Consider the following 23,046-nt stretch of genomic DNA (forward strand, 5'->3'; position numbering starts at 1 on the left):
AACCACCTCATGTATAAGCAATCTGAGAAGTTGTATTTGAGTTACAGCCAAATGAAAACCTTAAGAATGACCAGTTATTCTCCAGGAGTAACACTGTTTTCAGAGGACTTCAGTTTAAATGCAAATATGTACCTTCGTTTAGTGAACATTTTTTTTTTGTTAATCCTCACCCAAGGATATTTTTCCCATTAATTTTTAGAGAGCATGGAAGGGAAGGAAGGAAGGAGGGGTTGAAGTAGAGAGGGAGGGAGAGAGAAAGAGAAAGAGAGGAACATCGATGTGAGAGAGGCACATTGATTAATTGCCTCCCACACAGCACCCTGACTGGGGCTGGCGATTAAACCTGCAACCCTTTTGTGCCCTTGACCGGGAATGAAACCTGTGACCTTTGGTGCGTGGGCTGACACTCTAACCACTGAGCAACCAGCCAGGGCTCAAGGAACATTTTATTGAATGCCTTCTCTGAGTCCTGTACTATGTCAGGAATTCTAAAGCACAAACCCACTGACAACTAACAGTACTTAACATTTAGTACTTTTTCCCCCTGAATGTGTCAATCACAGTGACACTTAGTCAAGCATTAATTTCATAGAATAGAACCTGAGGTCTATAGGCGCGATTTATCAATGGTTGGTAAAGATCTCCTACCAAGAGGCTATTACTAGCCAGGAATTAATTACAAAGCTGCTGGGTACAGTTCTGTGGGGCATAACTTAGAGTATTTGGGGCAGTGGAGAAGGGACTCCAAGAAAATTATTCCTAGTTTTATGTTTGACCTGAAGTTGGTCTGCTCCCTGTACTGTAATGGTCCATTCTATCTTACATCCAGTTCAAGGCCCAGGATTCCCGCATATATCCTCAACATCCCAAAGGACCCTATCTACCAGTAGAAGTAGTAAATATTACATTTTTTGGAGATCGAGGTCCTAAAGTTACATGCAGCTGGCAGAAAAGTTGGGAATATGCTTCTGTGTGTGGTCAGGGAAGTCTACTCTTGCTTCGAGCAAAAATCAGGCAAAGAGAGAAGGGAAAAAGGGAAGGGGAAAACTTTCCTTCTGGGGTTTTCATTGCCAAAAAGGGAGTATCAAAATAATTTCAGTTGGCTGATGAAGGGTGAAATATTCCAGGCAGGGAGCTACACAGCTCAAAGAGAATTAATTTCGTAGTTTGCTGCCAATTTTTTTCTCCCTCATTTCTCCCCCACGGAAATGCTTATGTCTTAGCCACATACCGGATGAGTAAACTAAGCACATAGCTTGTTGTTCAGAGCTGGGGTTGTGGTCATCATCTGCTTTGGAAGACAGTCAAGGACTAATTAGGCATGTAACTCTCCCTATCCAATTTTGACAATCTGGAAATTTGGTGTTAGTACAAGGTGAGGTTTGCCGAAGTTGGTTCTTGGGTAGAAGAGACTGTTTTCAAGACTGAGAGCCTTACAGAGTTAGGCTTCTGGTATTATTTGTCCTTTTGTTTGCTTCCTGTGTCTCCATCATTGGTGATATTAAAATAGGGCTATTGGGGGAACATTACAAACATTTCCCAGGTATTACTGTTAATCACCCAAGTTTCACATCAACAATCTAAATGATGATAATACTTTAACTGGAGGGTCACCTACTTAAGGATAGAGCCACAGAAGAAGGAATGCTTTTCTGTTGCTATATATCTGCCTGGAAGGTTGTAGATCTTATGAGAAAGTTAGGCTTCTGTTTTATTAAGAATGCCAGTAATCCAGCCACACACCTCTTGAAAGAGCCATTGGTGGTTACTTTGGTTATAACAAGTACTCTTCTCAAAATTGCTAGCCATGGACAAATGGCTTTTAGTCATTATTTCTTCAAGTAGATTTTCAATTTATTGCTATTTCTCTTCTCCTTCTAGAACCCCTATGATGCAAATGTTGCTACACTTGATGTTGTTCCAAAGGTTTCTTATTCTGTCCTTATCTTTAAAAAATATTTTTACTTGCCTTAGCCAGTGTGGCTCAGTTGGTTGGAGCATCATCCCATCCTGTACACTGAAAGGTTATGGGTTTGATTCCCCACCAGGGCACATACCCCAGTTGTGGGTTTGATCCCTTGAGTGTGTTTGGGAGGCAACTGATTAATGTTTCTCTCACATTGATTTTTTTCTCCCTCTCCCTTCTTTACTCTTTCTCTAAAATCAATAAAAACATATCCTCAGGTTTAAATCTAAAAAGAAAAATATTTTTCTTTTTGCTGTTCTGATAGGGTGTTTTCTGCTATCTTGTCTTCCAAATCACTGATTTGATCCTCTATTTCATCTAATCTGCTGTTGATCCCATCTAATGTATTCTGCAGTTTAGTTATTGTAGTCTTCACTTCTGTTTCTTTTTTATGGTTTCTGTTTCTTTGTGTAAGTTCGTCTGTTCTTCCTCTAAGTTCATTGAGCATTCTTATAACCAGTGTTTTGAGCTCTGTATCTGGTAGGTTGCTTGCATCAATTTTATTTCTTTTTTCTATATTTTTGTCTTATTGTTTTACCTGGTACATGTTTGTCTTCTCATTTTGGCTGCTTCCCTTTGTTTCCATCTATTACGTAGCTCCACTATGTCCCCTGGGTGTGGCAGAATGGCGTTACATAGTAGGTGCACCGTGGTGCCAAATGGCATAGTCTCCCTGTTCACCTGAGCCAGGTGCTCCAGGGATGTTCCTTGTGTGAGTTGTGTGTCACCTCCTGTTGTAGTTAAGCCTTGATTGATGTCATATCAGTTGGTGAGTTTGACCCTTAGGCTGACTGACTGTGAGGACTGGCTATGATTATAGTGGGTGAGCTGTTGTGTGGAGGCTGACCCCACAAAGGGGGATTAGCTTTAGTGGGACTATGGTGCCTGCATAGTATGGTACCTGTCACTGTTTTGTGTTATTTGTGGAGCTAAATTTGTGGTGCTCTAATATGGTCTGAAGTTGACCACTGGGTCTGTTGGTTCTGGAGCTTCTGGGATGAGCTCTGCTGCAGGTTAATGTAAGCTGCTGCCTGGGTGGCTGGTTCAGGGCCTCTTGGTATGAACTACAAAGTCATCTGCCATTGGTAGCTGCCTGGGCTGGGTTTGGAGGTGCCTAGGGGTGTCTATGGTATGAAGTGAGGCTGGCTGCCAGTAGTACCAGGCTTTTGTCTTCTTAGCAAGAAATATGGGTCACCCTGAGACCTTGTAGTTCTTGTTTGCCACTTGTAGACTTTTGAGAGATTTTACAAAAGTCTACAGCATGGGCTGAGGTTGGCCTCTTATGAGGAATAGCCACTGAAAGATTTTTGAGCTGGTGAGCACGTTGGTTTGAGTCCAGTCTCAGGGATTCACCAGGCTGAGGCATTGTTAGCCAGTTTGATGATGACTCAGATTTGGCACCCTCCTGTATTTGCAGGCTCTATGGGAGGAAGGCTTAACCAAGGAACAATGGTACTTGCCAGAATTTCAATCTGTGGGGGGGACTAAAACAAAACAAAACAGTGGCAACTGCTGGCACTTCTGCCCTAGAAAGAGTTACCACTCCACCCATTGACCTGAAGCCAAATAATTCAGCTTCAATCTGTGGGGGGGACTAAAACAAAACAGTGGCACCTGCTGGCACTTCTGCCCTAGAAAGAGCTACCACTCCACCCATTGACCTGAAGCCAAATAATTCAGTTTCTCTCCATATGTTCCTGGTGCTTTTTAGAGCTGCCAGCCCTTTGTTGGAATTTAAGGCAAGTGTGGGTGAGTGAGTCTGTGCTGAGGCACTTTAAGAGGATGCCTGTGTCAACAGCAGCCTTCCCCCTCACCTCTGTGTTCTAGGATTTATGCAATGATGTCTTGCTCATGAATAGTTGTTCTTATGGGGTGTGGGGGCGGGGAACAAAATCAGGAATAACTTAGGTAACCATCTTAGGGATGTCACCCCTATGTAACATTTTTATTTAGAAGCTAGATCAGTTTATAATAAAGAGGTAATAGCTTAGGAATAGCCAGATAGAAAAGATCACAGGGCAAGGTATATGGGAAAGAGCATGGAACTTCCATTCCCTCTCCAAGCAGGCCACTCCATCCACATGTTCACCAACCCAGAAATTCCCATTGGGTTCATTTTGATCAAGACAGCTTATAGGAAACTCTGGAAGAAGCAGGCCATCAACTCTTTGAGTCCAGGTCCAATCTCTGTCTGTGTTTGAGTGCTGAATGATCTCATCCATGTACAGGAAAGGCTCCCATCCTCCACAAGTGGTCTGTAGCACAAGAAGACAGGGTCTGTAGCTTGTGGCTCCACACACATGGGAGGGCACATTATAATTAGAGGGCAAAAACGTGCTTCTTTAGAGGGTTACTCGCCATTTACCAAGATGAAACTTTCCCTATAGCTAGAGCTGCTCTGTTTGAAAAGTGCTATTGTATTCATCCCAGTGTTAAGATTGTATCTTGAGTGACTTCTCCTGACTTTGCCATTGACCCTTATCACAGTTTCCCACCTGCAACCTTCTAATCCAAGGACTCAGCCATGTAGACAGCTGTGATTATAATTAACGATGGGAAATCGGGACACGTTCACATGTCAAGAGTGGCTGCACACAGGCACTGACACATCCACGTGTTGAGAAAGCAGTGCTATTTGGCAGAACTAGAGTCTGCTGAGTCTGCACGGCTTCAAGTGAAGGCAGCAGCTACATCTCAGTTTCAGGCCGAAAGCATAGAAGACCCAGGATTCCCAAATCTTCTGTAGAGGTGACTATTTCTTCATGTGCCCCTTGCTAGGTATAATATATTAAAAGTACAAGGGCAAGAATACCAGTTAGAACAATCTGGCTAACAAGGTATATCTGTTTGTTCCTGACAATAAACAATAAAATCTTGAACAAATATGGAATTAGCTCAACAGATAATGTCACTGTAGTTTAGAAAGATGACTAATATGAGTGGCTACATAGGTTGTAGCTAAGAGAGAAGACTGGAAACAGGAAAATGAGTTTCCCAAAATGGAAAGACACAAAAGACACGTAGTAGTCACTAAGTCAAAAGAAGAAAGAATATTCAGTGTCACGTAGGCTCAAAATATGTCATCAAGAGAGTGTTTTCCTTCACTTAGACCCCAAATAATATAAATTTGGGGTAAAATGTATAACTTTTTTTTAACATTCCTTATATTCATTCTTAAAAAATTTCCCATTTGTATTACATGAATGCAGAGATAAGCTGTATTTTTTATTTATTTATTTTTTTTGCAGAAGGTGCTTGATTTTTCTAGCTTGCCTAGGCCAGTGATTTTCAAAGTGTATTCCCCTGAAAAACAGAATCAGCCATGTCCTGAGAACTTAATAGAACTGTATTATTTCCAGTTCCACTGGAGAGCTACTAAATTTGAGGCCTGCCCAAGTTTGAGAACCACTAAACTGGTTTATTCTATAGTAATAATAACCTCCTAAATCTCAGAGGCATAACATACCATATACTGTTTTAATCACTTACTCAAAGTCTATTAGGGGGCCTATTTAGTATACTAGTAGTACCTCTTCAAATAGTGATTCAGAAATTCAAACTGTTTTCCATGTGCCTTTTACCATTTCAACTTGAGGCTTCCAGGGTCACCAATACAAAGGAAGAGAGAGCAGGAGAGTTAGTCTATTCATGAACCAACTTGGAACTAACACATTTCCAATCACAGTTCATTGGCCAGAGTTTGTCATGTGGTTACTCATGTTTATAAGGAGGACGTGGAAGAGCATGGATATTGAGTTAGCAGGACCCATATTCAATGGATTTAGTAGCCAGTCTTTTCCTTGATTAGTATAAAGACAAGAGGTTAATTCTTCTAACCAAAGTTTTCTTTATGGATTTTCTTCTTTCAGAATTACCCATTTCCATGGTCTACAGTCTAATAGATAAGTGTAAATTAGTGTCATGATATTGAATAATTTCCACAATCTAGTTCCTTACTACTTTTCCAATGACTGCACTAAACACAAATTTTCAATATTAGCTTTCTGTTCACTAATGTCTTCCTTCTGCTTCCCCATAAATTCTGCCTGTGAAATATGTTCCCCTCTTATTTCATAGTGACTTCCTATTCACATATTTCTTATCTTCCAAGACTGAAGTCAGCAACTCTCAGCATGAATGTCACTATTAGAAAGACTACTGCTCCAGGAATGACCCCTTCATACCAGAAACTGGGTCAACACTATTTGACTTGGTTCCCTCCATTATTGCCAATGGAACCAGAGTTACACATGTACCCATCTGGTACACTAAGATTTTTGTAGCATATATAGAACTATATTATTGTCCATAAGACTGAAAAGGCTTCTAGTGATTGTATACTTAGTGACTGCTCCATAAAACAATCTCTAGTGAGATGTCAGTATGACCAGGTAGGTCCCTTAACAATGTGGTAATACATTTGGAGGGGAAATAGATGTCATTCTGCAAGGTGAAATGCTGAGAGGGCTACAACCAGAACTGGTTTTGGTTCCACATTATCCAGATTCTTAGTGTTTTATCTAGAAAAATCACAGAATTGTTTTGGACCCTAGATTTAGTTCTTCATAAAGAAGAAAGTTGAATCCTGGAATTCATGGATTACTAAAATGGAGATTATTAAGGACTCTATACTTAACAACTTTATATATATAGCATTTTTAGTTTAATATAATGCCTGTAATGAGCAGCTCTATATGTTCCATTTTCTTTAAGTATTTTCATCCAAGAATCCACTCTTGTTAGAGACATTGAAAACACCCCAGAATATTATCTGCTTGTTCCCCAGGTAGGAGAGAGAAAAAAAAGCTTCATCACCTCCTTATGTTAACAAAACCAAATAGTGTTAAAATCAATTCTCCAGTCCTCATCACAGAAACAATTCCTTTAATTAGGCTTTGCCACGTCACAGCTTCTGTTTGTTAGTCCATTATTTCTAGCCTAAGTTTCAGAGAAGAGACTAATCCATTAGGTCTTTTAATGAGTTTCTAGAATTATCTGAGACAGATATAACTCTCTGAGGTTAAATAACTAAAATAGTGATTGACCTTCATCTTCTCAAATTCAGGTATAATTAATTCCTCAGAAGCTTACACCTAAGTTGCCCTATGGAGATTCATATATTTCTGCCCTTGGTCTAGACTTTATCTATTTTGCATTTATTGACTATGAATGTTGCCCACTTAGGGAACACCATCACCCAAAGTGAGGTTGATTAGTATATGCTTACATTGCAGACTTTCCAAAAAATTGATTGGAATAAATTCAAGGTTATAGACAGGAAGGAAATTACCTTTGCTATCTATATAGTTGATCATATAGTATGTTTTTCATTAACTTTTTCAGTGCATAATTTAATTGAAACACTCTACCAGTTTTGTTTATATTTTATCTAGTTATAATTTTCAGGTTTTTTCTGGTTCTTTTTAAGTAATTTGATTATAGCCCTGTATACTAAAAAGTAGACATAAATTATAGAAGTATTTTTACCAAAAATACGATGATTAGTTTTCCATAATCACAAATATAGAATTAAAATAAATGGACATTAAATAGAAACTGTTAAAGGAAAAAGTGTTGAATTTTTTGTATTATGATTTTAAAATGAAAAATAAATATATTGTACAGAAAATTTACAAATGACAAAAATGAAAATATCCAAGTTCATCTGAATATTTGCACCACCATTAAACTAAGATTATCAGTTTAAATTACTTTCCTCAGTCATTTGTCACTTGTATTTAAGTGGCAATAAGACTTTTTTATTCCTAATCTAAAAATTTGATATTCTTGAATTATATATTTTCATAATACTTTCAATTTCTATACTATGTCCCAATAGATGATGGTATCATAATTACTTATTTCCCCATAGTTAATTATGTATATTATTTTTTTACTATTACAACACAAAAATCAAGTTTTTGTATACTGATAATTTTCATTATCTTCTTAGTGTTCAGAGTTTTACTACAGGATGTGAAGATATAAACATTTTTATAACACTTGGTATACATTGTCAAATTGCTTCAGAGAACAAGCTGTAGGCCAAAATAATATAAGGAAAAGATCACTCTAATGGTCAGTGCTACTATATTTTTCATCAGACAAAAGCTAATATTAACAATATCATTGTTATTTTAATTAACAGATTAAAGTGTCTAATTGTTTTGATCAGTTCCTTCATTAGATTTTCCTTTATACAATATTTTACTAGTTACTAGTACTTACTTATCTCTTCTATTGATTGAGAGCTTAATGTTTTTCTTATTAATATTGATGAAAGAATGTCCAGCATAGAGAAAAGCTTTATAAGAGTTTATTTGAGCCAAAATTTTGTGGACATGCCCAGAAACAAAATATCAATGGATGGAAAAAATGCTCTAAAGAATGGCATTTCTAAAGCTTATACATTAGAATCAAAGAGGATTACATGAAATTCATTGTCTGTAGATTAAAGGGGCAGGAGAAAGCAAAGTAGGAAAATCTCTAAGACTGGATAAAGAGCAAAATGGAGAAACATACTTTTACATCGGTGGGGATAGAATAGTTAATACTTATAATCCATGGAGATAGAATGTGGGCAATTAAGATGACAATGAGGTTCTGTGGTCTTGTGCTCTGGTGCCTGGGGTTGTGCCTTCAAAGAGTCTGGAAAAGAAAACTACATTGACATTTTAAAGATTTGTTATCCTAGAAGTACAAAGACAATAGACAGTGCTCACTTAAGGTAAAGATTGACCTTTATCAAGGAAGCTACAACCTTATGTTGTGACTACCCGCTTAGTTACCAATTTTTATGTTCAGACCATCCAGTGTTGTAACTTATTTTTTAAAGCTGTTGATAACATAGCATGGCAGCAAGCATTACTACTTTCAATCACTGAGTTTGTAAGGCCTGCTCTTGGGGTTCCCAGTGAGCTTCTCCCCTTTTTTGCTCACATCAATATTATAAATATTTTACGTAATAAAATATTGTCTTCTGTTTGTCATATTTATAGTAATTAGGTTTGAATGTGGTTTGCCAATTTATTTTGTAGGGGAAATTAAGGGAATTAAAGTCAAATGTATCTACATTTTTTTAAAAACTTATATATTTCTTGGCAGACTTTATCTCTAAATTATGTTTTAAATGATGAGTTCCTTCCATGGATAACTTATTTTTTTTTGGGTGGGGGGAAATAGTCATCCCCATTTTTCTTGGCAGACCTTATCTCTAAATTATGTTGTTGTCCCCCCCCCCCCCCCAAAATTGACAATCCCCTGGCCTCCCTTACCCCCCAGTGTCTTATGTCCATTGGCTATGCTTATATGCATTCATACAAGTCCTTCGGTTTCTAAATTATGTTTTAAATGATGAGTTCCTTCCATGGATAGATTTTTCTCTTAATATTTGAATTTCTATCTGCATTAGGGTTCACCAGAGAAACAAAAAGCTTGATTTTTAAGGATTTGGCTCATGACGTTATGGGATCTCCCCTCTATACCAGGAAGAGGTTGACCAAATCTCTAGAGACTCTTATCAATGGAGAAAGCATCAACTTAAATCTGCATAGCAACCATACTTTCATTAACTATGCTTTGCCTGATAGACTCCCATAACTGGCTCCCCTCCCCTCACATTTTATTTTGTCTTTAGCTGAAGATAGTATTTAAGGTGGTGGCTTGGGCCATGTGGGTAAGTTACTCAAGTATACAGGAGGCATACATGTTATTAAACTTCTGTTAATCTGCCTTTTATTACAGGCAAGGGGTGGGGAAGGGTCTCAGCTAAGAACCAAGAAAGACAGAAGAAAAAAATGGTGTGTTTTTTCTCTCTCTCCTACAGTTTGGCAACTTGTGATGAGACTTGTAGAGACAACCTACTCACTTCAGAGCCTGCACATGGGATCCTGGCAAACTGGCAGAAGCCAACAAAGGGTAAGAATTCTTCCAAAGTCAGCTCTCTCAGCTTTCACTCTGCAGTGCCCTGTTGAGGGGGGGGAGGGCAAAAATTAATCTTCACCTTTCCTTTCCAAATTTAGAGATTTTCAGAAGAAAATATTTGTGTAAACTAGTTCTGTGAGTATAGCTGCTCTGGTCAAGATTTATTATAAGGTCCCTTGTTTTCTATTTGACATAAGAAACATACAAACCTGTGGAGAATTTTTATAAGAGGTTATTTGAACAAAACTGTCAACATATGCCAAGAAGCAAGATCTTAGATGCTCCAAACAATAACATTTTTTTTTGCAGCAGCAGCAGCAGCTTTTATGCATTTGAAACTAAGGAGTGAGGTAAGGAACATTATGAAGAAGCAGGGGGAAAAGCAAGGTGGCGATTGAATGAAACACAATTGTATGCTTTCTTGAGGGTGATTCCTTTTTACAGCTTATTTCAAAGCCTGCTAACCTAGATGCACCGACATAATGGACAGGGCTTGCTTATAGAAAAGACAAACCTTTTACTGAAAAGTTTTATGCCTGGGGCATGACTAGCCATCATGCCCTGCCCAGTTAGGAAGTTATAATGAAATCACACTGTGATATTACTTTCCATAGAACCCCTGCCGCCCACCCCCCTTTTTTTTTACCCCCATAGATTGTTTTCTTTTCTCTGTCTTTATGTCATTTATTCCAAGGAGGAGAACCATAGGCTAGATGACACTTTTTTGTCCTGTTTTATAGCTTTGAGAGCTTGGCTTTGTGACCAGTGAGAATACTTTCTCTGGTCCCTGCCATCCAGATGCATTCATCGGGTGGACATCTGAACAGGCTGGGGGACTTGGAAGCAGCATTTTCCTTGTCTCACTATGTCAGCTCAACCTTCATTGTCTTGTTAATGCTGGAAACGTTCCTTTCAGTAACACCTCTCTGGCATCACAGATGAGTGGGTCTGTGACTTGAGAGCCGTTTCATGTTCTCATAGAGAACCAGAGACGCCGTTTTCACTGCAATATTCTTCCTGCCCTGGACAAGAAGGTCTTTTACTTGTTAGGCTAACTCTGGAAGTGAACTTTGTGGATCTTAGGAGGGCTGCATCTTTGCATTCTCTTTTGAGATGCCTCTTGTATCCATGGCTAAGACATTAAAAGGCTTAGTGTTTTGAGTCACTCTTGAGGTTAATATAAAATCCTATTTGTCAATGGCCAGATGAGGATCCTTTGAATTGGAAACACTTCTATATTTTGAAGAAAAAAAAATTAGAGAGCTCTCATCCTAAACAACTGTCTTATTGGTACCTATGATAAGACTAAATTGAAAATAGGACACCAAAAGAGTATAGCCACCAGTCTTAGGGATTCCCTTAACAGGATACAATTAGAAAGATCTTTTTCTTGTCTCCACTTAGTGAAGATCCTACCAATTTCAGAGAAGAGTTAGATGATCAGCGGTCATTAACAACTACCTTAAAGGCACCTTGATAGCCTGCTATCAGGAGGATTCTTCCTACTCATGATTACCTCTTGGTTACCAGACAAGCCAGATGGCCCCCTGGGGAAAACCCCTAGCAGAGGAAACGGATGACCAGAGTTTCTCCCAGGCCCACCTACAAGTGATCAAGAAACGGGCCATCTAGAGTCCTATCTTTAGGGCTGATAGCAGCAAAAGTAGAGGCTATTACTCCCTGTGGTGAATTCGTCTTAGTTGAATTGCACACTCAGAAAAAGGAGAGAACTTAAAGTCCTTTGTTGATGCTTAATACAGACTTTACAAAGCCATACTGTAGTAGACCCTGAAGCTCTAGGACATAGAAATTTGTTTATTTCTTTTTAGGTGGAAGTCTTCTCCCTGAGATAATGTAGTTGGATGGGCAAGTCTGTTTCTTGATACCATTCAGGTTGCAATCCAATTATTTGAGGAATTACAAATCTTCAAGTTAGAAGCATGGCTATAAGCAAATCAAAGCCCATTTATCCTCTTACCAATTCCAAACCCTCCCTATTCCTCTTAGTGCTTGTAGATATTATAAAGGATCAGAACATTGGAAGCAGAATTGTGCTGCACTTAAGAAAAAGGAAAGAAATTCAAAATTTACTCTAGATCTCTAATAATAAGCAAATATAACCCATAAGTTCCTAGGATTATACATGGCTAAAATTTTACATTAATATCTATAAGATCTCTGCATCAGCTGTGTGTGTGTCTGTATATGTGTATTTTATATATATGCACTATGTTTCTGCCTCTGTATGTTATTGCCAAAATTAATTTGTAAAATATGCTATTTAGTTGTCTTAAAAAGAAGGGCTTATCAAATTAAGTATTTCCAAACTCAGAAATATAAAAACTCAACTGTTTTTCAAGTTCACGTGATCTAATCTAATCTTTGGTAATTAAAGCTTGTTTAAGTTTGCTGGTTTAACTCAAGTGGACATACCTGCAGCTTTGTTAGCATTAAATATAACACAGACATGCATCTTTTATTCTATCTGGGTTTTCTAGTCAAGTAAGTTCATGTTATGTCTTTTACAAAATTTATCAGCCAAGAAAAATAGCTTGAAATGATGGCTGACTTTGTCTCAAAGTTTTTGTGAGTAGTGTAAACATAATTGTTGAGCAAGTGATTTAGATAAATATAAGTGGAATAAGAGTAAACTTTTCAGCAATGATTGTTTTATGGTATGTCCACTTAAAAGTTATTTTCCAAATTTCTTTGGAAACTTGAAAGTTTAGTTTTGCAAAGATAAGTTAAATGAAGAAAATTCATTGGCTATCTAGATGATTTTCAAATCAGATAAAATACTGAAAATTAATTACTGAAGATTGATCTTTTGGCTTTTTATTAGAAAGGAACTAAAGAGACATGGGTCTGTTTGTAAATATGTCCTGTGCCACACTGAAAGATTGAACTGAGAAGCATGTGTCTATAAAATATACCAGCATTCTTTCTATTGGCAAATTTACTAATATAACAGCCACAATTACTTATTTCTTAGTTTTCACTAAAAATTAAATATTGCAATTAAGACTACTAGAAATAATATGAGAAAACTCTTTTGGAGTAAGAAAATATGGAAATGCATTTTTAAAGGGAAATAAACTGGTTAATTCAGAATGGGAAAAGGACAAACTAAGTGGATACAGAAAAAGTTGGAGAGGAAACCTTACCTTTTGTGACTCAGTTGGCTGAAATTGAATGAATTATTATAAGCATTTAAAAAATAAGCTTTAATAGCTATATTGTACTTACGTAAAACAGAAATAAAATATTTCACATGATAAAAGGACAAAGTTTTATGGGACTATTGTTTGGCTCTTTATAAGATTATAAAAGGGTTTTTCTTTATCTTTTAAATAATGTACCTAGAAAGCAAAGATTTTCTGTTTTATCAAAATAATCCCCTTGTACTCATGTAAAACAGAAATAAATATTTCACATGATAAAAGGACAAAGTTTTATGGGACTATTGTTTTGGCTCTTTATAAGATTATAAAAGGGTTTTTCTTTATCTTTTAAATAATCTACCTAGAAAGCAAAGATTTTCTGCTTTATCAAAATAATCTCCTCTGCTTCATGTTGCCTTTAATATCAGGGCTTTGGTTACTTGGGGAAATTCAGTCTTAATATCTAAATTTTGCTCACAACTATGTAACCTTTTGTAAAATCCTTTATTTTCACTTTGGTTAAATGGATAATGAAGTATTATTTCACAGTGATCTGTGATGCTTTTTAGTAAGTGTCCAAAACTTGATATTTTTAACAAATTTCCCCAAATCAAATTCTAAATGAAGTCTTCTTCTTGACCTTGACCTTAGGATTTTACAGAAAGCCCATAGAACATCTCCTTATAAAAAGAGAAACCTTACACTAAGTAGGCTTATGTGACATATGTTAAATTATATGAAAAGCAGTCACTAAGAAGTAATTCTAAGTCTTTTTAATATTATACTGATATAAGGTATTCATCACAATTCTAATAACTTGAAATGTTGTACGTCACCAAAATAACCAAATTTCTTAGGCCATTGAATTGTAAGAACTAAAATCAGATCTTTACTCAGATTAGGCTTATGTGACATATGTTAAATTATATGAAAAGAAGTCACTAAGAAGTAATTCTAAGTCTTTTTAATATTGTATTTGATAGGTATATGAGTGTTCAAAAATTGTATGAAATACTGATATAAGGTATTCATCACAATTCTAATAACTTGAAATGTACGTCACAAAAATAACCAAATTTCTTAGACCATTGAATTGTAAGAACTAAAATCAGATCTTTACTCATGACAAGTCTTTTTGTCATTTATAGACAGTTATATTTCATTTTCAGAGATTCATGGAAAGGATTCTGACAAACAGTGTAGTACGGGTTTCTGATAACTTTAAGATCATAAAATTCACTAAGAATTTACAAAATTCTAGTAGAAAAAAACAGAATTAGTAAAATTGCTAACAAAAGATCCTAAGTTTATATGAAGAATCAATTCTTCATGTAAACAGGACACAATTGGAAGCATTGGTTATCATTCATTCAATTTCAGCCAAGCCATTACCAAGCCTTTGGCTGGTATGTTATATTTGAGAATTATGTGCATAGACTCAGATATGAATGACTAGACAGCTTTAAGGAACTAAGGTTGACTTTATGGCGCCAAGAAAGCCCCTTGGAAAAACAGCCTGGTACCTTGCTTACATGGATTCCAGCAACCCTACCAGGTGAGTAAAGAATATCACTTCCTGCCATTCCCAGGAACCTTAAGATATTTTGGGACCTTGAGAAGAGATGAATTAATCCAAATTGATAGGCATTGCAAGCAAAGGCGAATGGTAAGTACTTGGCTTGAAAATCTTTTGAGTCCAATCTGAGATTCCTTATGAAAAGTACCAGTAAAGCAGATTTAAAGAACCTTTATGGTCAATAGTTATTCTTGCTGCAATTATATAAATAATATTTAAGCTAAATTTATTGAAACCAGACTCACCTTGCAAACGAATCCATTTCTACCAGAGATATACAACACTAAAATGAAAGTGATTGTGGAGAGAAAAGTTATGCTTGTACTTTTTTAGATTAGATTCTAGTGCTGTTCAGTGTCTATGTGGTTTTAAATTCTGCCTATAAACAGGACTGGATCCTAAATTCTTCCAGTTCCCTCATGTATCTGGCTGTGAATTTCCAAACCAACATATCTAATTTTCTCCCAAACTTTTGACTTTCAATCACTAAGAAAAAAAAGTTTCCCAGAAGCCCTGCAAACTGATGGGAACAACTTGATGTAAACCTCAGCGATAGCTCACATTCGGACAACCTTTCTGCCTATTATGTGACTACTCAGTTCCCAAGGACATCAATTAGACATTCAAACTGCAAAAATGCTTTGAGCTCAACATCTAGAATGGCTGTCCTCAGGACCCAGACTAGGGTTACAGTCTACTCCAACATTAACCTTAGTTTTTATTAAGAGTAAGAAGCATTTCTATCTAAAGTACCTGATTACTTATACCACATTAGCTAAATTTAAAAGACCACCTCCTGAAATGAGACACACACTGTTTAACTAGACCGACCTATTCTCAGGTTCAGTGAGACACAAAGAAAGCACACTAACACAAGCAACACAATTTAAAATAAACATGTGGGAAGACATCAAACTAAAAAGTTTCTGTACAGCAAAGGAAACCATCAACAAAGCGAAAAGGCGAACTACTAAGAGAAGATATATCTGATAAGGAGTTTATAAAGAACTCATACAACTCAACATCAAACACACCAAACAATTCAATTTAAAAATGGGCAAATGACCTGACTAGACATTTTTCTATAGAGCACATACAAATGTCCAGCAGACACATGAGAAGATACTAATTATCAGGGATATACAAATCAAAACTACAAGAGGTATCACCTCACCCCTATCAGAATGGCTATTATCAAAAAGACAACCAAGAACAAGTGGTGGTGAGACTGGAGAGGAGGGATTATAAACTAGTGCAGCCAGACAGTATGGAAAAACAGAATGGATGTTCCACAAAAAATTTTTAAAAGAGCTGTCCTATGACCCAGCAATTTCATTTTTGGGTATTCATCCAAAGAAAACAAAAACATTAATTTGAACAGATATATCCACCCTATGTTCATTGCAGCATTATTTATATACTGAAGATATACACTAAATGGCCAGATTATTATGACCACCCCATCAGTACTTCATTGACACTTCCAAAAATACTGAATATTGAAAACTTCCTAAGCAAATACTCTCCAGGTTTTATTATTATTATTATTTGCATAACTAATTCACTCCATTTTCTGGATGGGGTGGCCAAAATAATCGGCCACTCAGTGTAGAAGCAACCTAGGTATCCATCAAAAGATAAATAAAGAAGTTGTGGTATATCTATACCATGAATTATTACTTAACCATAAAAAAAAAGAATGCACTCTTGCCATTTGCAACAACCTGGATGGACTAAGATGCTAAGTGAAATGAGTTGGGCAGAAAAAGACAAATACCATATGATTTCAATTACATGTGGAATCTATAAAACTAAACAAAATGAAAGTATTATGCTAAGTGAAATGAGTTGGGCAAAAAAAGACAAATACCATATGATTTTAATTACATGTGGAATCTATAAAACTAAACAAAATGAAACAAACACACTCATAGATAAAAAAAACAGATGGTTGCCAGAGGGGAGGGAAATGGGTGGGAAAGAGGATTAAGAAGTACAAACTTCCAGTTACAAAAGAAGTTAGTACAGGACATCTAGTCAGTAATATTGTAATAACTTTCTACGGTGACAGGTGGTTACTACTTTATAAGGTATTTAAATTTTGTATCACTATGTTGTACTAATATAATATTGTATGTCAACTATAATAAAAAAAGAATTAAGATTGGCTAAAGATAGTTAGACATTTGATAGAAATAGAAATATGCTGCTTACCATTTGAAAATACACTAAAATTTCTCAAACTCATTACTAATAAGAGAAATTCAAATTAAAACCACATGAAATTTGGTAGACTTACCACAACAGCCGCCCTCAATGAATCATGCCTCCAGGTGATAATGCTCTTGTGAGATTCCCTCCATTTTGACATTGGGCCAGGTCATCTAAAAATGTGAGGCACTTTTGTATGTCAACTGTAATAAAAAAGAAAATTCCTGAAACTGCTGCCACGCTGTGAGAATGCACAGTATGACCCTCTTGAGGATTAAAGACCACACAGTGATACATGATCAGCTTTTGAGGCTGTCCCAGTGAATGCAGCCAAATGAATAAACGCAGAAAAAACCAACAGGACTGCCTTGCCAACACACAAATGGTGAGAAATGATAAATCTTGTGGGTTTTGTTTTTTTTGGTGGGGTGGGGGGTTGTCATATACCAATAGATAATCATTACACTAAGATACTGTTCTCACTTATGGAATTTGTAGAGATTAAATATTTCACAATTCCCATTGGCAGTAAGCTATGAGGAAATATACACTGTCATACACTGCTGGTGGGAGCATAAATTGATATGTACTCTGTAGAAGGCAATTTGGCAATATCTACTAACATTTCAAAAACTTATTCTTTTCTACCCAACAGTCACATTTCTAGAGAATTATTCTACAGATACATTTACACGGGTGCAAAGTTATTTTACGTACAAGTTTTTGTTTTGTTTTTTTATGCAGAACTTTATGTAGCAGCAAAAGGTGAAAATAATCCAAATGTTTATTAACAGAAGTCTGGTAAATTTAAACTAAAACATGTTTAAAAAAAGTGAAGAATCTTCTCATGTAGTTATAACTTAGATATATCATTAAGTAATAAAACACAGTGTAAAGGATGCCAATGGTATGGCACCATGTTGCATGTGAAATGAAGAAAAAGAGATAGCTATACTTGTATGATTGAATAGGCTCAATTTGCAAAAGGCACTGACATGTAATTCTTCTCTATTGTAAGCTTTCCATTTAGTTTGCTTCCGATGATTAAATCTAAGTCATTTGAAAAAAAAAAAACTCTGGGAAATAAACAAGTATATCTTCTTTAGAATTGAATGGGTAGGGCATTTAGAACTAGGGCTAATAGAGAGGATAGTAGCAAGTGTAGATAGGGTGTCCTCCCAAAAATGTATATACACTGTAACAGCTGATAGCTTAATTTTGATAAACACTACCTTCATAATTATTCAAAGTGTGTGTGTACATTTTTTGGGGGGACACCCTCTATATATTTTTAATATAATCATTTTACTTAAAATCCAAGATCAATTACTTTGATCAGTTTTTAGGTCTCAGAAAAACTTTGTAATTAAATTATTCTTTTTATCTTTATTTTAAGAGTACTGTATTATATTCTGGCCATTACATAAATATAAATATGTACTTTGCAAATTAATAATTCTCTCAAAAACTTAATCTTTGTATGACACATTTATCTAATGAAGCCTATATAGTTGAAAATTAGGTTATTACCAATATAATGCTATTATAAACAATACTGAGGTAAACATCTCTGTAGTGAAGAAAAACAAATTTTTCCCCTCCCTTTCTAGTCCAGGAGATCTGGCTTTGGCAAGAATTCTTACCCTTCCTTGGCTTCTTCCAGTTTTCCAAGATCCCAGCTACAGGCCTGGAGTAAGTACAGTGTCTCATTCGTTGCCAAACTGTAGGGAAGGAAAAATAATTTTCCCTTTATCCTTATGGGTTCCTGCCTGAGACCCACTTCACCCCACTACCCCCTTAATGAAACACAGGTTAGCAGGAGAAAAACAAATATGTGTACCTCCCAAACACATGAAACATACCCATGAACACTACTTTATCTCCCTGAAATGGTCTAAGCCACTACCTTAAATATTATCTTTAGCTATAAAGGCAAAAGATGTTGGGCATGAGGGCAGCCAGTTATCAGGCCAAGCACAGTAAATGAGTTATCATGATTTAAGTCAGTACCTTTTCATTGAAAAGAATTTCTAGATACTTGGTCATTCTCTTCCTGGTAGAGTAAGGAGACACCCTTACACACATATATTCCCCTCATAAGCGTAAAAGTCTCTTACAAAAAGGTAACTTCTACTTGGTTTTCAGAGCTTTTTCCATGTCTTCTATTTCTTAAAAATAATCTGTTGAAAATAATCCTTATGCCAAAGAAGCATATTCTGCTCAATTTCATGCAGAAATTTTCAATTGTATATTTGATTACCTCCCTAAAACAAATTTCTAAATGTGGACTTACTGTGACAAAAGACATGCACATTATCTGTACAGATAAATATTTTTTTTTCATATGAATGAGTTTAAATGTTCTTTGTTTAAATATTTTTATTTACCTATTTAAAATGTTTTTATGTTATGCTAATTTTTAACCTCTTAAAGTAATAAATATAATCTATTTTCAAACTTGAGGCTTAATATTTACTACATTTTGTGTTGTGAAAAGTTAATCTAGCAAATCGGTTCATTTTAAGAGGAATCATTTTGAGCCCAATCCACATTTGTCAGAACAAACATGTGATCTCCCCCTCAAAAAGAGGAAAAATTAAAATAGTTTACATCTTTCTAAAGACATCAGAGAGCTTTAACAAAACAAATTTGGAATAACCACTGTTAAAGTTGTGGTTCATATATTTCTGAATATTACATTTTAATCGGCATTTGTAATCTGCTTTTGTCAGCCAATTAGCTCTACCCTTCCATTTCAGAAAATTTTAATCTCATTTAATAATAAAAAACTTATTCAAGAATCTCCCATTATCCAGAACATGTTTGTCAAAGGCAGGCCCACATATCATATCTGGTTTTTATGCACCGTAATTCAATGTAATAAAAAATGATTAACTATGTTAGGTTAAGGCAAATCTTCTATTTTCCCATCTTTTAATCATTGTTCATTGGGTCTTTATTTTGACATGTTACATAATAACTAATCCAGACTTTGATATTTAGAAGTGAGATGTGGCTGCTTTGGGTTAGTAGCTGGTTTGTAGTGAGCAGAGCAACATTGCAGACGGGAAAACTGTAACCTTGTGATTTCAGGACAAGCCTTTTGATTAAATCATCATTGGTTATGTTTTGGAACTGAGACAAACTTTGTAATTCAAGTGGGTGTAAGTGGACTGCGGAAGATAGTTTTCCATACATAGTAATAGAACCCCTAAATTTTGATGGGATGTGGATTTAACATGCTAAAGACATTCCCCAACCTGCTTTGCAGATAGGTGTGGCCATGTAAGTTCTGATCAAAGGTATGTGGACAGAGAGAATAAATTCAACTTTCAGTGCATGCCCTCCAGGAAAACGGGCATCTCTTCCCTTGTCTTGTTCTCTTTCCTGCAGAATGTGCTTGTGACAGTGAGATCTGAACCGACCAGACCTGGACTCCTTATGACTGGAATGTTAAAGAAGAGAGGAGTCAATCTCTATCTTTTAAACCATTTTTATCTGAGCCTTTGTGTTGGCTACTTATCTAGTATCCTAAGAAATAATAATAAAAATGGATTTGCATACACTTATGAATTTGAGCTTCTAGAAACACATACATCACCTCATTCACCTTCTTGTCTTCAATCAGGTAAATAGTTGTAAATGGACTTCAAGTTCTCCAGGCTTTCCAGACCCAACACTGGCAGAGGTCTTCATCCTCTTAGCCTCTTTGATCCTAGGAACACAAAAACATATGGAATCACTTATTTTAGGTTACTGGACATGGCTACCAAGGATAGACATCAGATTTATCATAATAAACTATATGTTTCATAATAAAATATTTAATTATCATTTCTAAGCTCTTTCTTTATAATGCCTTTGTAAATCCTTACAACATTCTATAAAGTACATACTATTATTATTCCTATTTTACAGGTGAGGAGTTTAAAGCAGAAAGTAAGTAACAGCTGGGATTAGAATGTTAATATTCTGGGCTTCTAAACACCACTCTCTATTCTTCTGCTATATCAAGTATATCCCAAGGACGGGCAGAAGAAGCCTTATTTTTCAGGAAATAAAATGATTACTGCATCCAGACTAAATATTAGATCCTAAGGTTGATTATTAAGAAACAGCTCAAAACCCATGCTCGGAGGTCCAGGAATATAAATATTTGAATTTTTAAAAAATATATATTTACAAGTGAATTACACGTTTTCTTTTGTTTTTGTTAGGCTGGCTTCTCTTGTGAAGAGGTGGTGAAGAGAATCTGAAGATTAAGTCCTACTATTCCTCAAAAGGTAAATTATCCCTGTAATATGCTTCTCTCTTAAAGTTCAGATCTGAGCCTTCTATGGAATGACTCCCAACCCCTGGCATTGCTGACCATTCCCAGTACAGAGCCCCATCTTAACCTCGTCAGGGAAGTAACACTGAGTGGGCTGGTGGGGATTAAGGCCAGTGATGATAGAGTTTGGAATCAATGAAAATGTCAAGGAAAGGAGAAAAAGAATTGTGAGAGAAAGCAAGCAAAGTGCATGGAATTTGATTGAGACAGGTAGAACCCACATGATTACTTGTTCAAAAAGTATGTAAAGAGTAGCCGAAAAAAACAACCTCAAGCGATGCTAAGGATAGGAGTATACATTTAAAGCAAATGTCTTTCAATGTATAAGCTCGCTGAAATATCAAATGTACATTAAGTACCTCAGAATCACTCGGATGATATCCTATTGTTAATTCATTTGTCAGACAGCAAGTCAGCAGCCCCCAGAAGGAAGTGTGTAGCAGACAGGGAGACTTGGCAGGCAGGCAGGGAGACTGGCCAAGCCGATACTAAACCACTCAAGGAAATGTAAAGTTTAAGAATGTCCTGAGTAAGTCCCGGAACTCAGCACCTGGCAGATTTAGGCCCAAGGACAAAAGTATGTACTCACTTATGTATGCATGAATATGACTCTTGGAAACTGACCTAACTTAACACAGGTTTACATGCTTGACAATTTTGTTCTTTCTCACATAAACCTTTCATAGAAATAATAGGGCATGCCTTCTCTGGTTTGAAATATATATCACAAATAATTCTACAAATATATATACACTAGAGGCCTGGTGCATGGGTGGAGTCCCTCAGGGTGGCCCACAGAGATGGAGCCCCCAGCCTCCCAGCCCCGCCTGGCACCCCACCTTGGCTTGGCGCCGCCCCCTCACCTGCTCCACTCTCCTGCCGCGGCCCCACTCTCATCAGGGCCCATTGGGGCCAGCAGCTCCTCCATTGCCACCCGCTGCCAGCGTCTCGTCGCCGATGCCTGCCATGTTCCACGCCACCCCCTGGTGGTCAGCGCACGTCACAGTGAGTGGTTTAACGACTGCCGGAGGGGACAATTTGCATATTAGGCTTTTATTGTATAGGATTTTCCTTCTTATTCAACATTTTAGTTATAAAGATCCTTACCTAACCCAAATGCCCCTGAAAAAAATGTGATTTCCTCAGTTGCTAAGGAAAGTGAATAAGGATTTGGAAATTTCAGGGCATGAGATTTAGACAGTTCAGGGTTAATCTTAGTTATAGGACTCCAGGGGGCTGGCTTCCTCTTTCCTTGCTCTTAGAGAAGCCCGGATATATCTGCTTTAGTGCTGACATCAACATTATTTTAGTTATAAAGATCTTTACCTAACCCAAATGCCACTGAAAAAGTGATGTGATTTCCTCAGTTGCTAAGGAAAGTGAATAAGGATTTGGAAATTTCAGGGCATAAGATTTAGACAGTTCAGGGTCAATCTTCGTTATATGACTCCAGGGTGCTGGCTTCCTCTTTCCTTGCTCTTAGAGAAGCCCGGATATATCTGCTTTAGTGCTGACATGTGAAATGGCAGTTTGACAATTGCCTGTTTCATAGTCATAGAACTAAGACTGACTTGAAAACTGCATATTTAGCATATTTATGCAATGTGTTTGACTTTAGAAAGAAGCATCCAGTCCAGCCGTGGGCAAACAACGGCCCGCGGGCCAGATCCCGCCCGTTTGAAATGAATAAAACTAAAAAAAAAAAAACCGTACCCTTTTATGTAATGATGTTTACTTTGAATTTATATTGAAATGGCAGTTTGACAATTGCCTGTTTCATAGTCATAGAACTAAGACTGACCCTGAAAACTGCATCTTAGCATGTTTATGCAATGTGTTTGACTTTAGAAAGAAGCATCTAGTCCATGCTTGAAGTTAT

The 23,046-nt window shown here is 36.6% G+C and overlaps 2 long non-coding RNA genes across 3 annotated transcripts; one reads left to right on the top strand and one right to left on the bottom strand.

The window, feature by feature from the left end:
- Positions 1-11,409: 11,409 nt before the first annotated feature.
- On the bottom strand, positions 11,410-17,006 carry LOC106725671. Of its 2 annotated transcripts, XR_001361601.1 has the most exons (4): positions 16,926-17,006; positions 14,872-14,909; positions 13,054-13,071; positions 11,416-11,491 (listed from the first exon to the last, which is right to left on the bottom strand). It is a non-coding gene; the product is annotated as an uncharacterized LOC106725671 (long non-coding RNA). The 2 variants fall into 2 exon arrangements; XR_001361600.1 differs by lacking the exon at positions 13,054-13,071 and having other exon boundaries at positions 11,410-11,491.
- Positions 17,007-17,165: 159 nt separating this feature from the next.
- LOC106725672 lies at positions 17,166-20,381 on the top strand. Its single transcript, XR_001361602.1, has 3 exons — positions 17,166-17,222; positions 18,448-18,533; positions 20,231-20,381. It is a non-coding gene; the product is annotated as an uncharacterized LOC106725672 (long non-coding RNA).
- The last annotated feature ends 2,665 nt before the right edge of the window (positions 20,382-23,046 follow it).

Source organism: Myotis brandtii, unplaced genomic scaffold (assembly GCF_000412655.1).
Source record: "Myotis brandtii unplaced genomic scaffold, ASM41265v1 scaffold18, whole genome shotgun sequence".
Taxonomy (NCBI): Eukaryota; Metazoa; Chordata; class Mammalia; order Chiroptera; family Vespertilionidae; genus Myotis; species Myotis brandtii.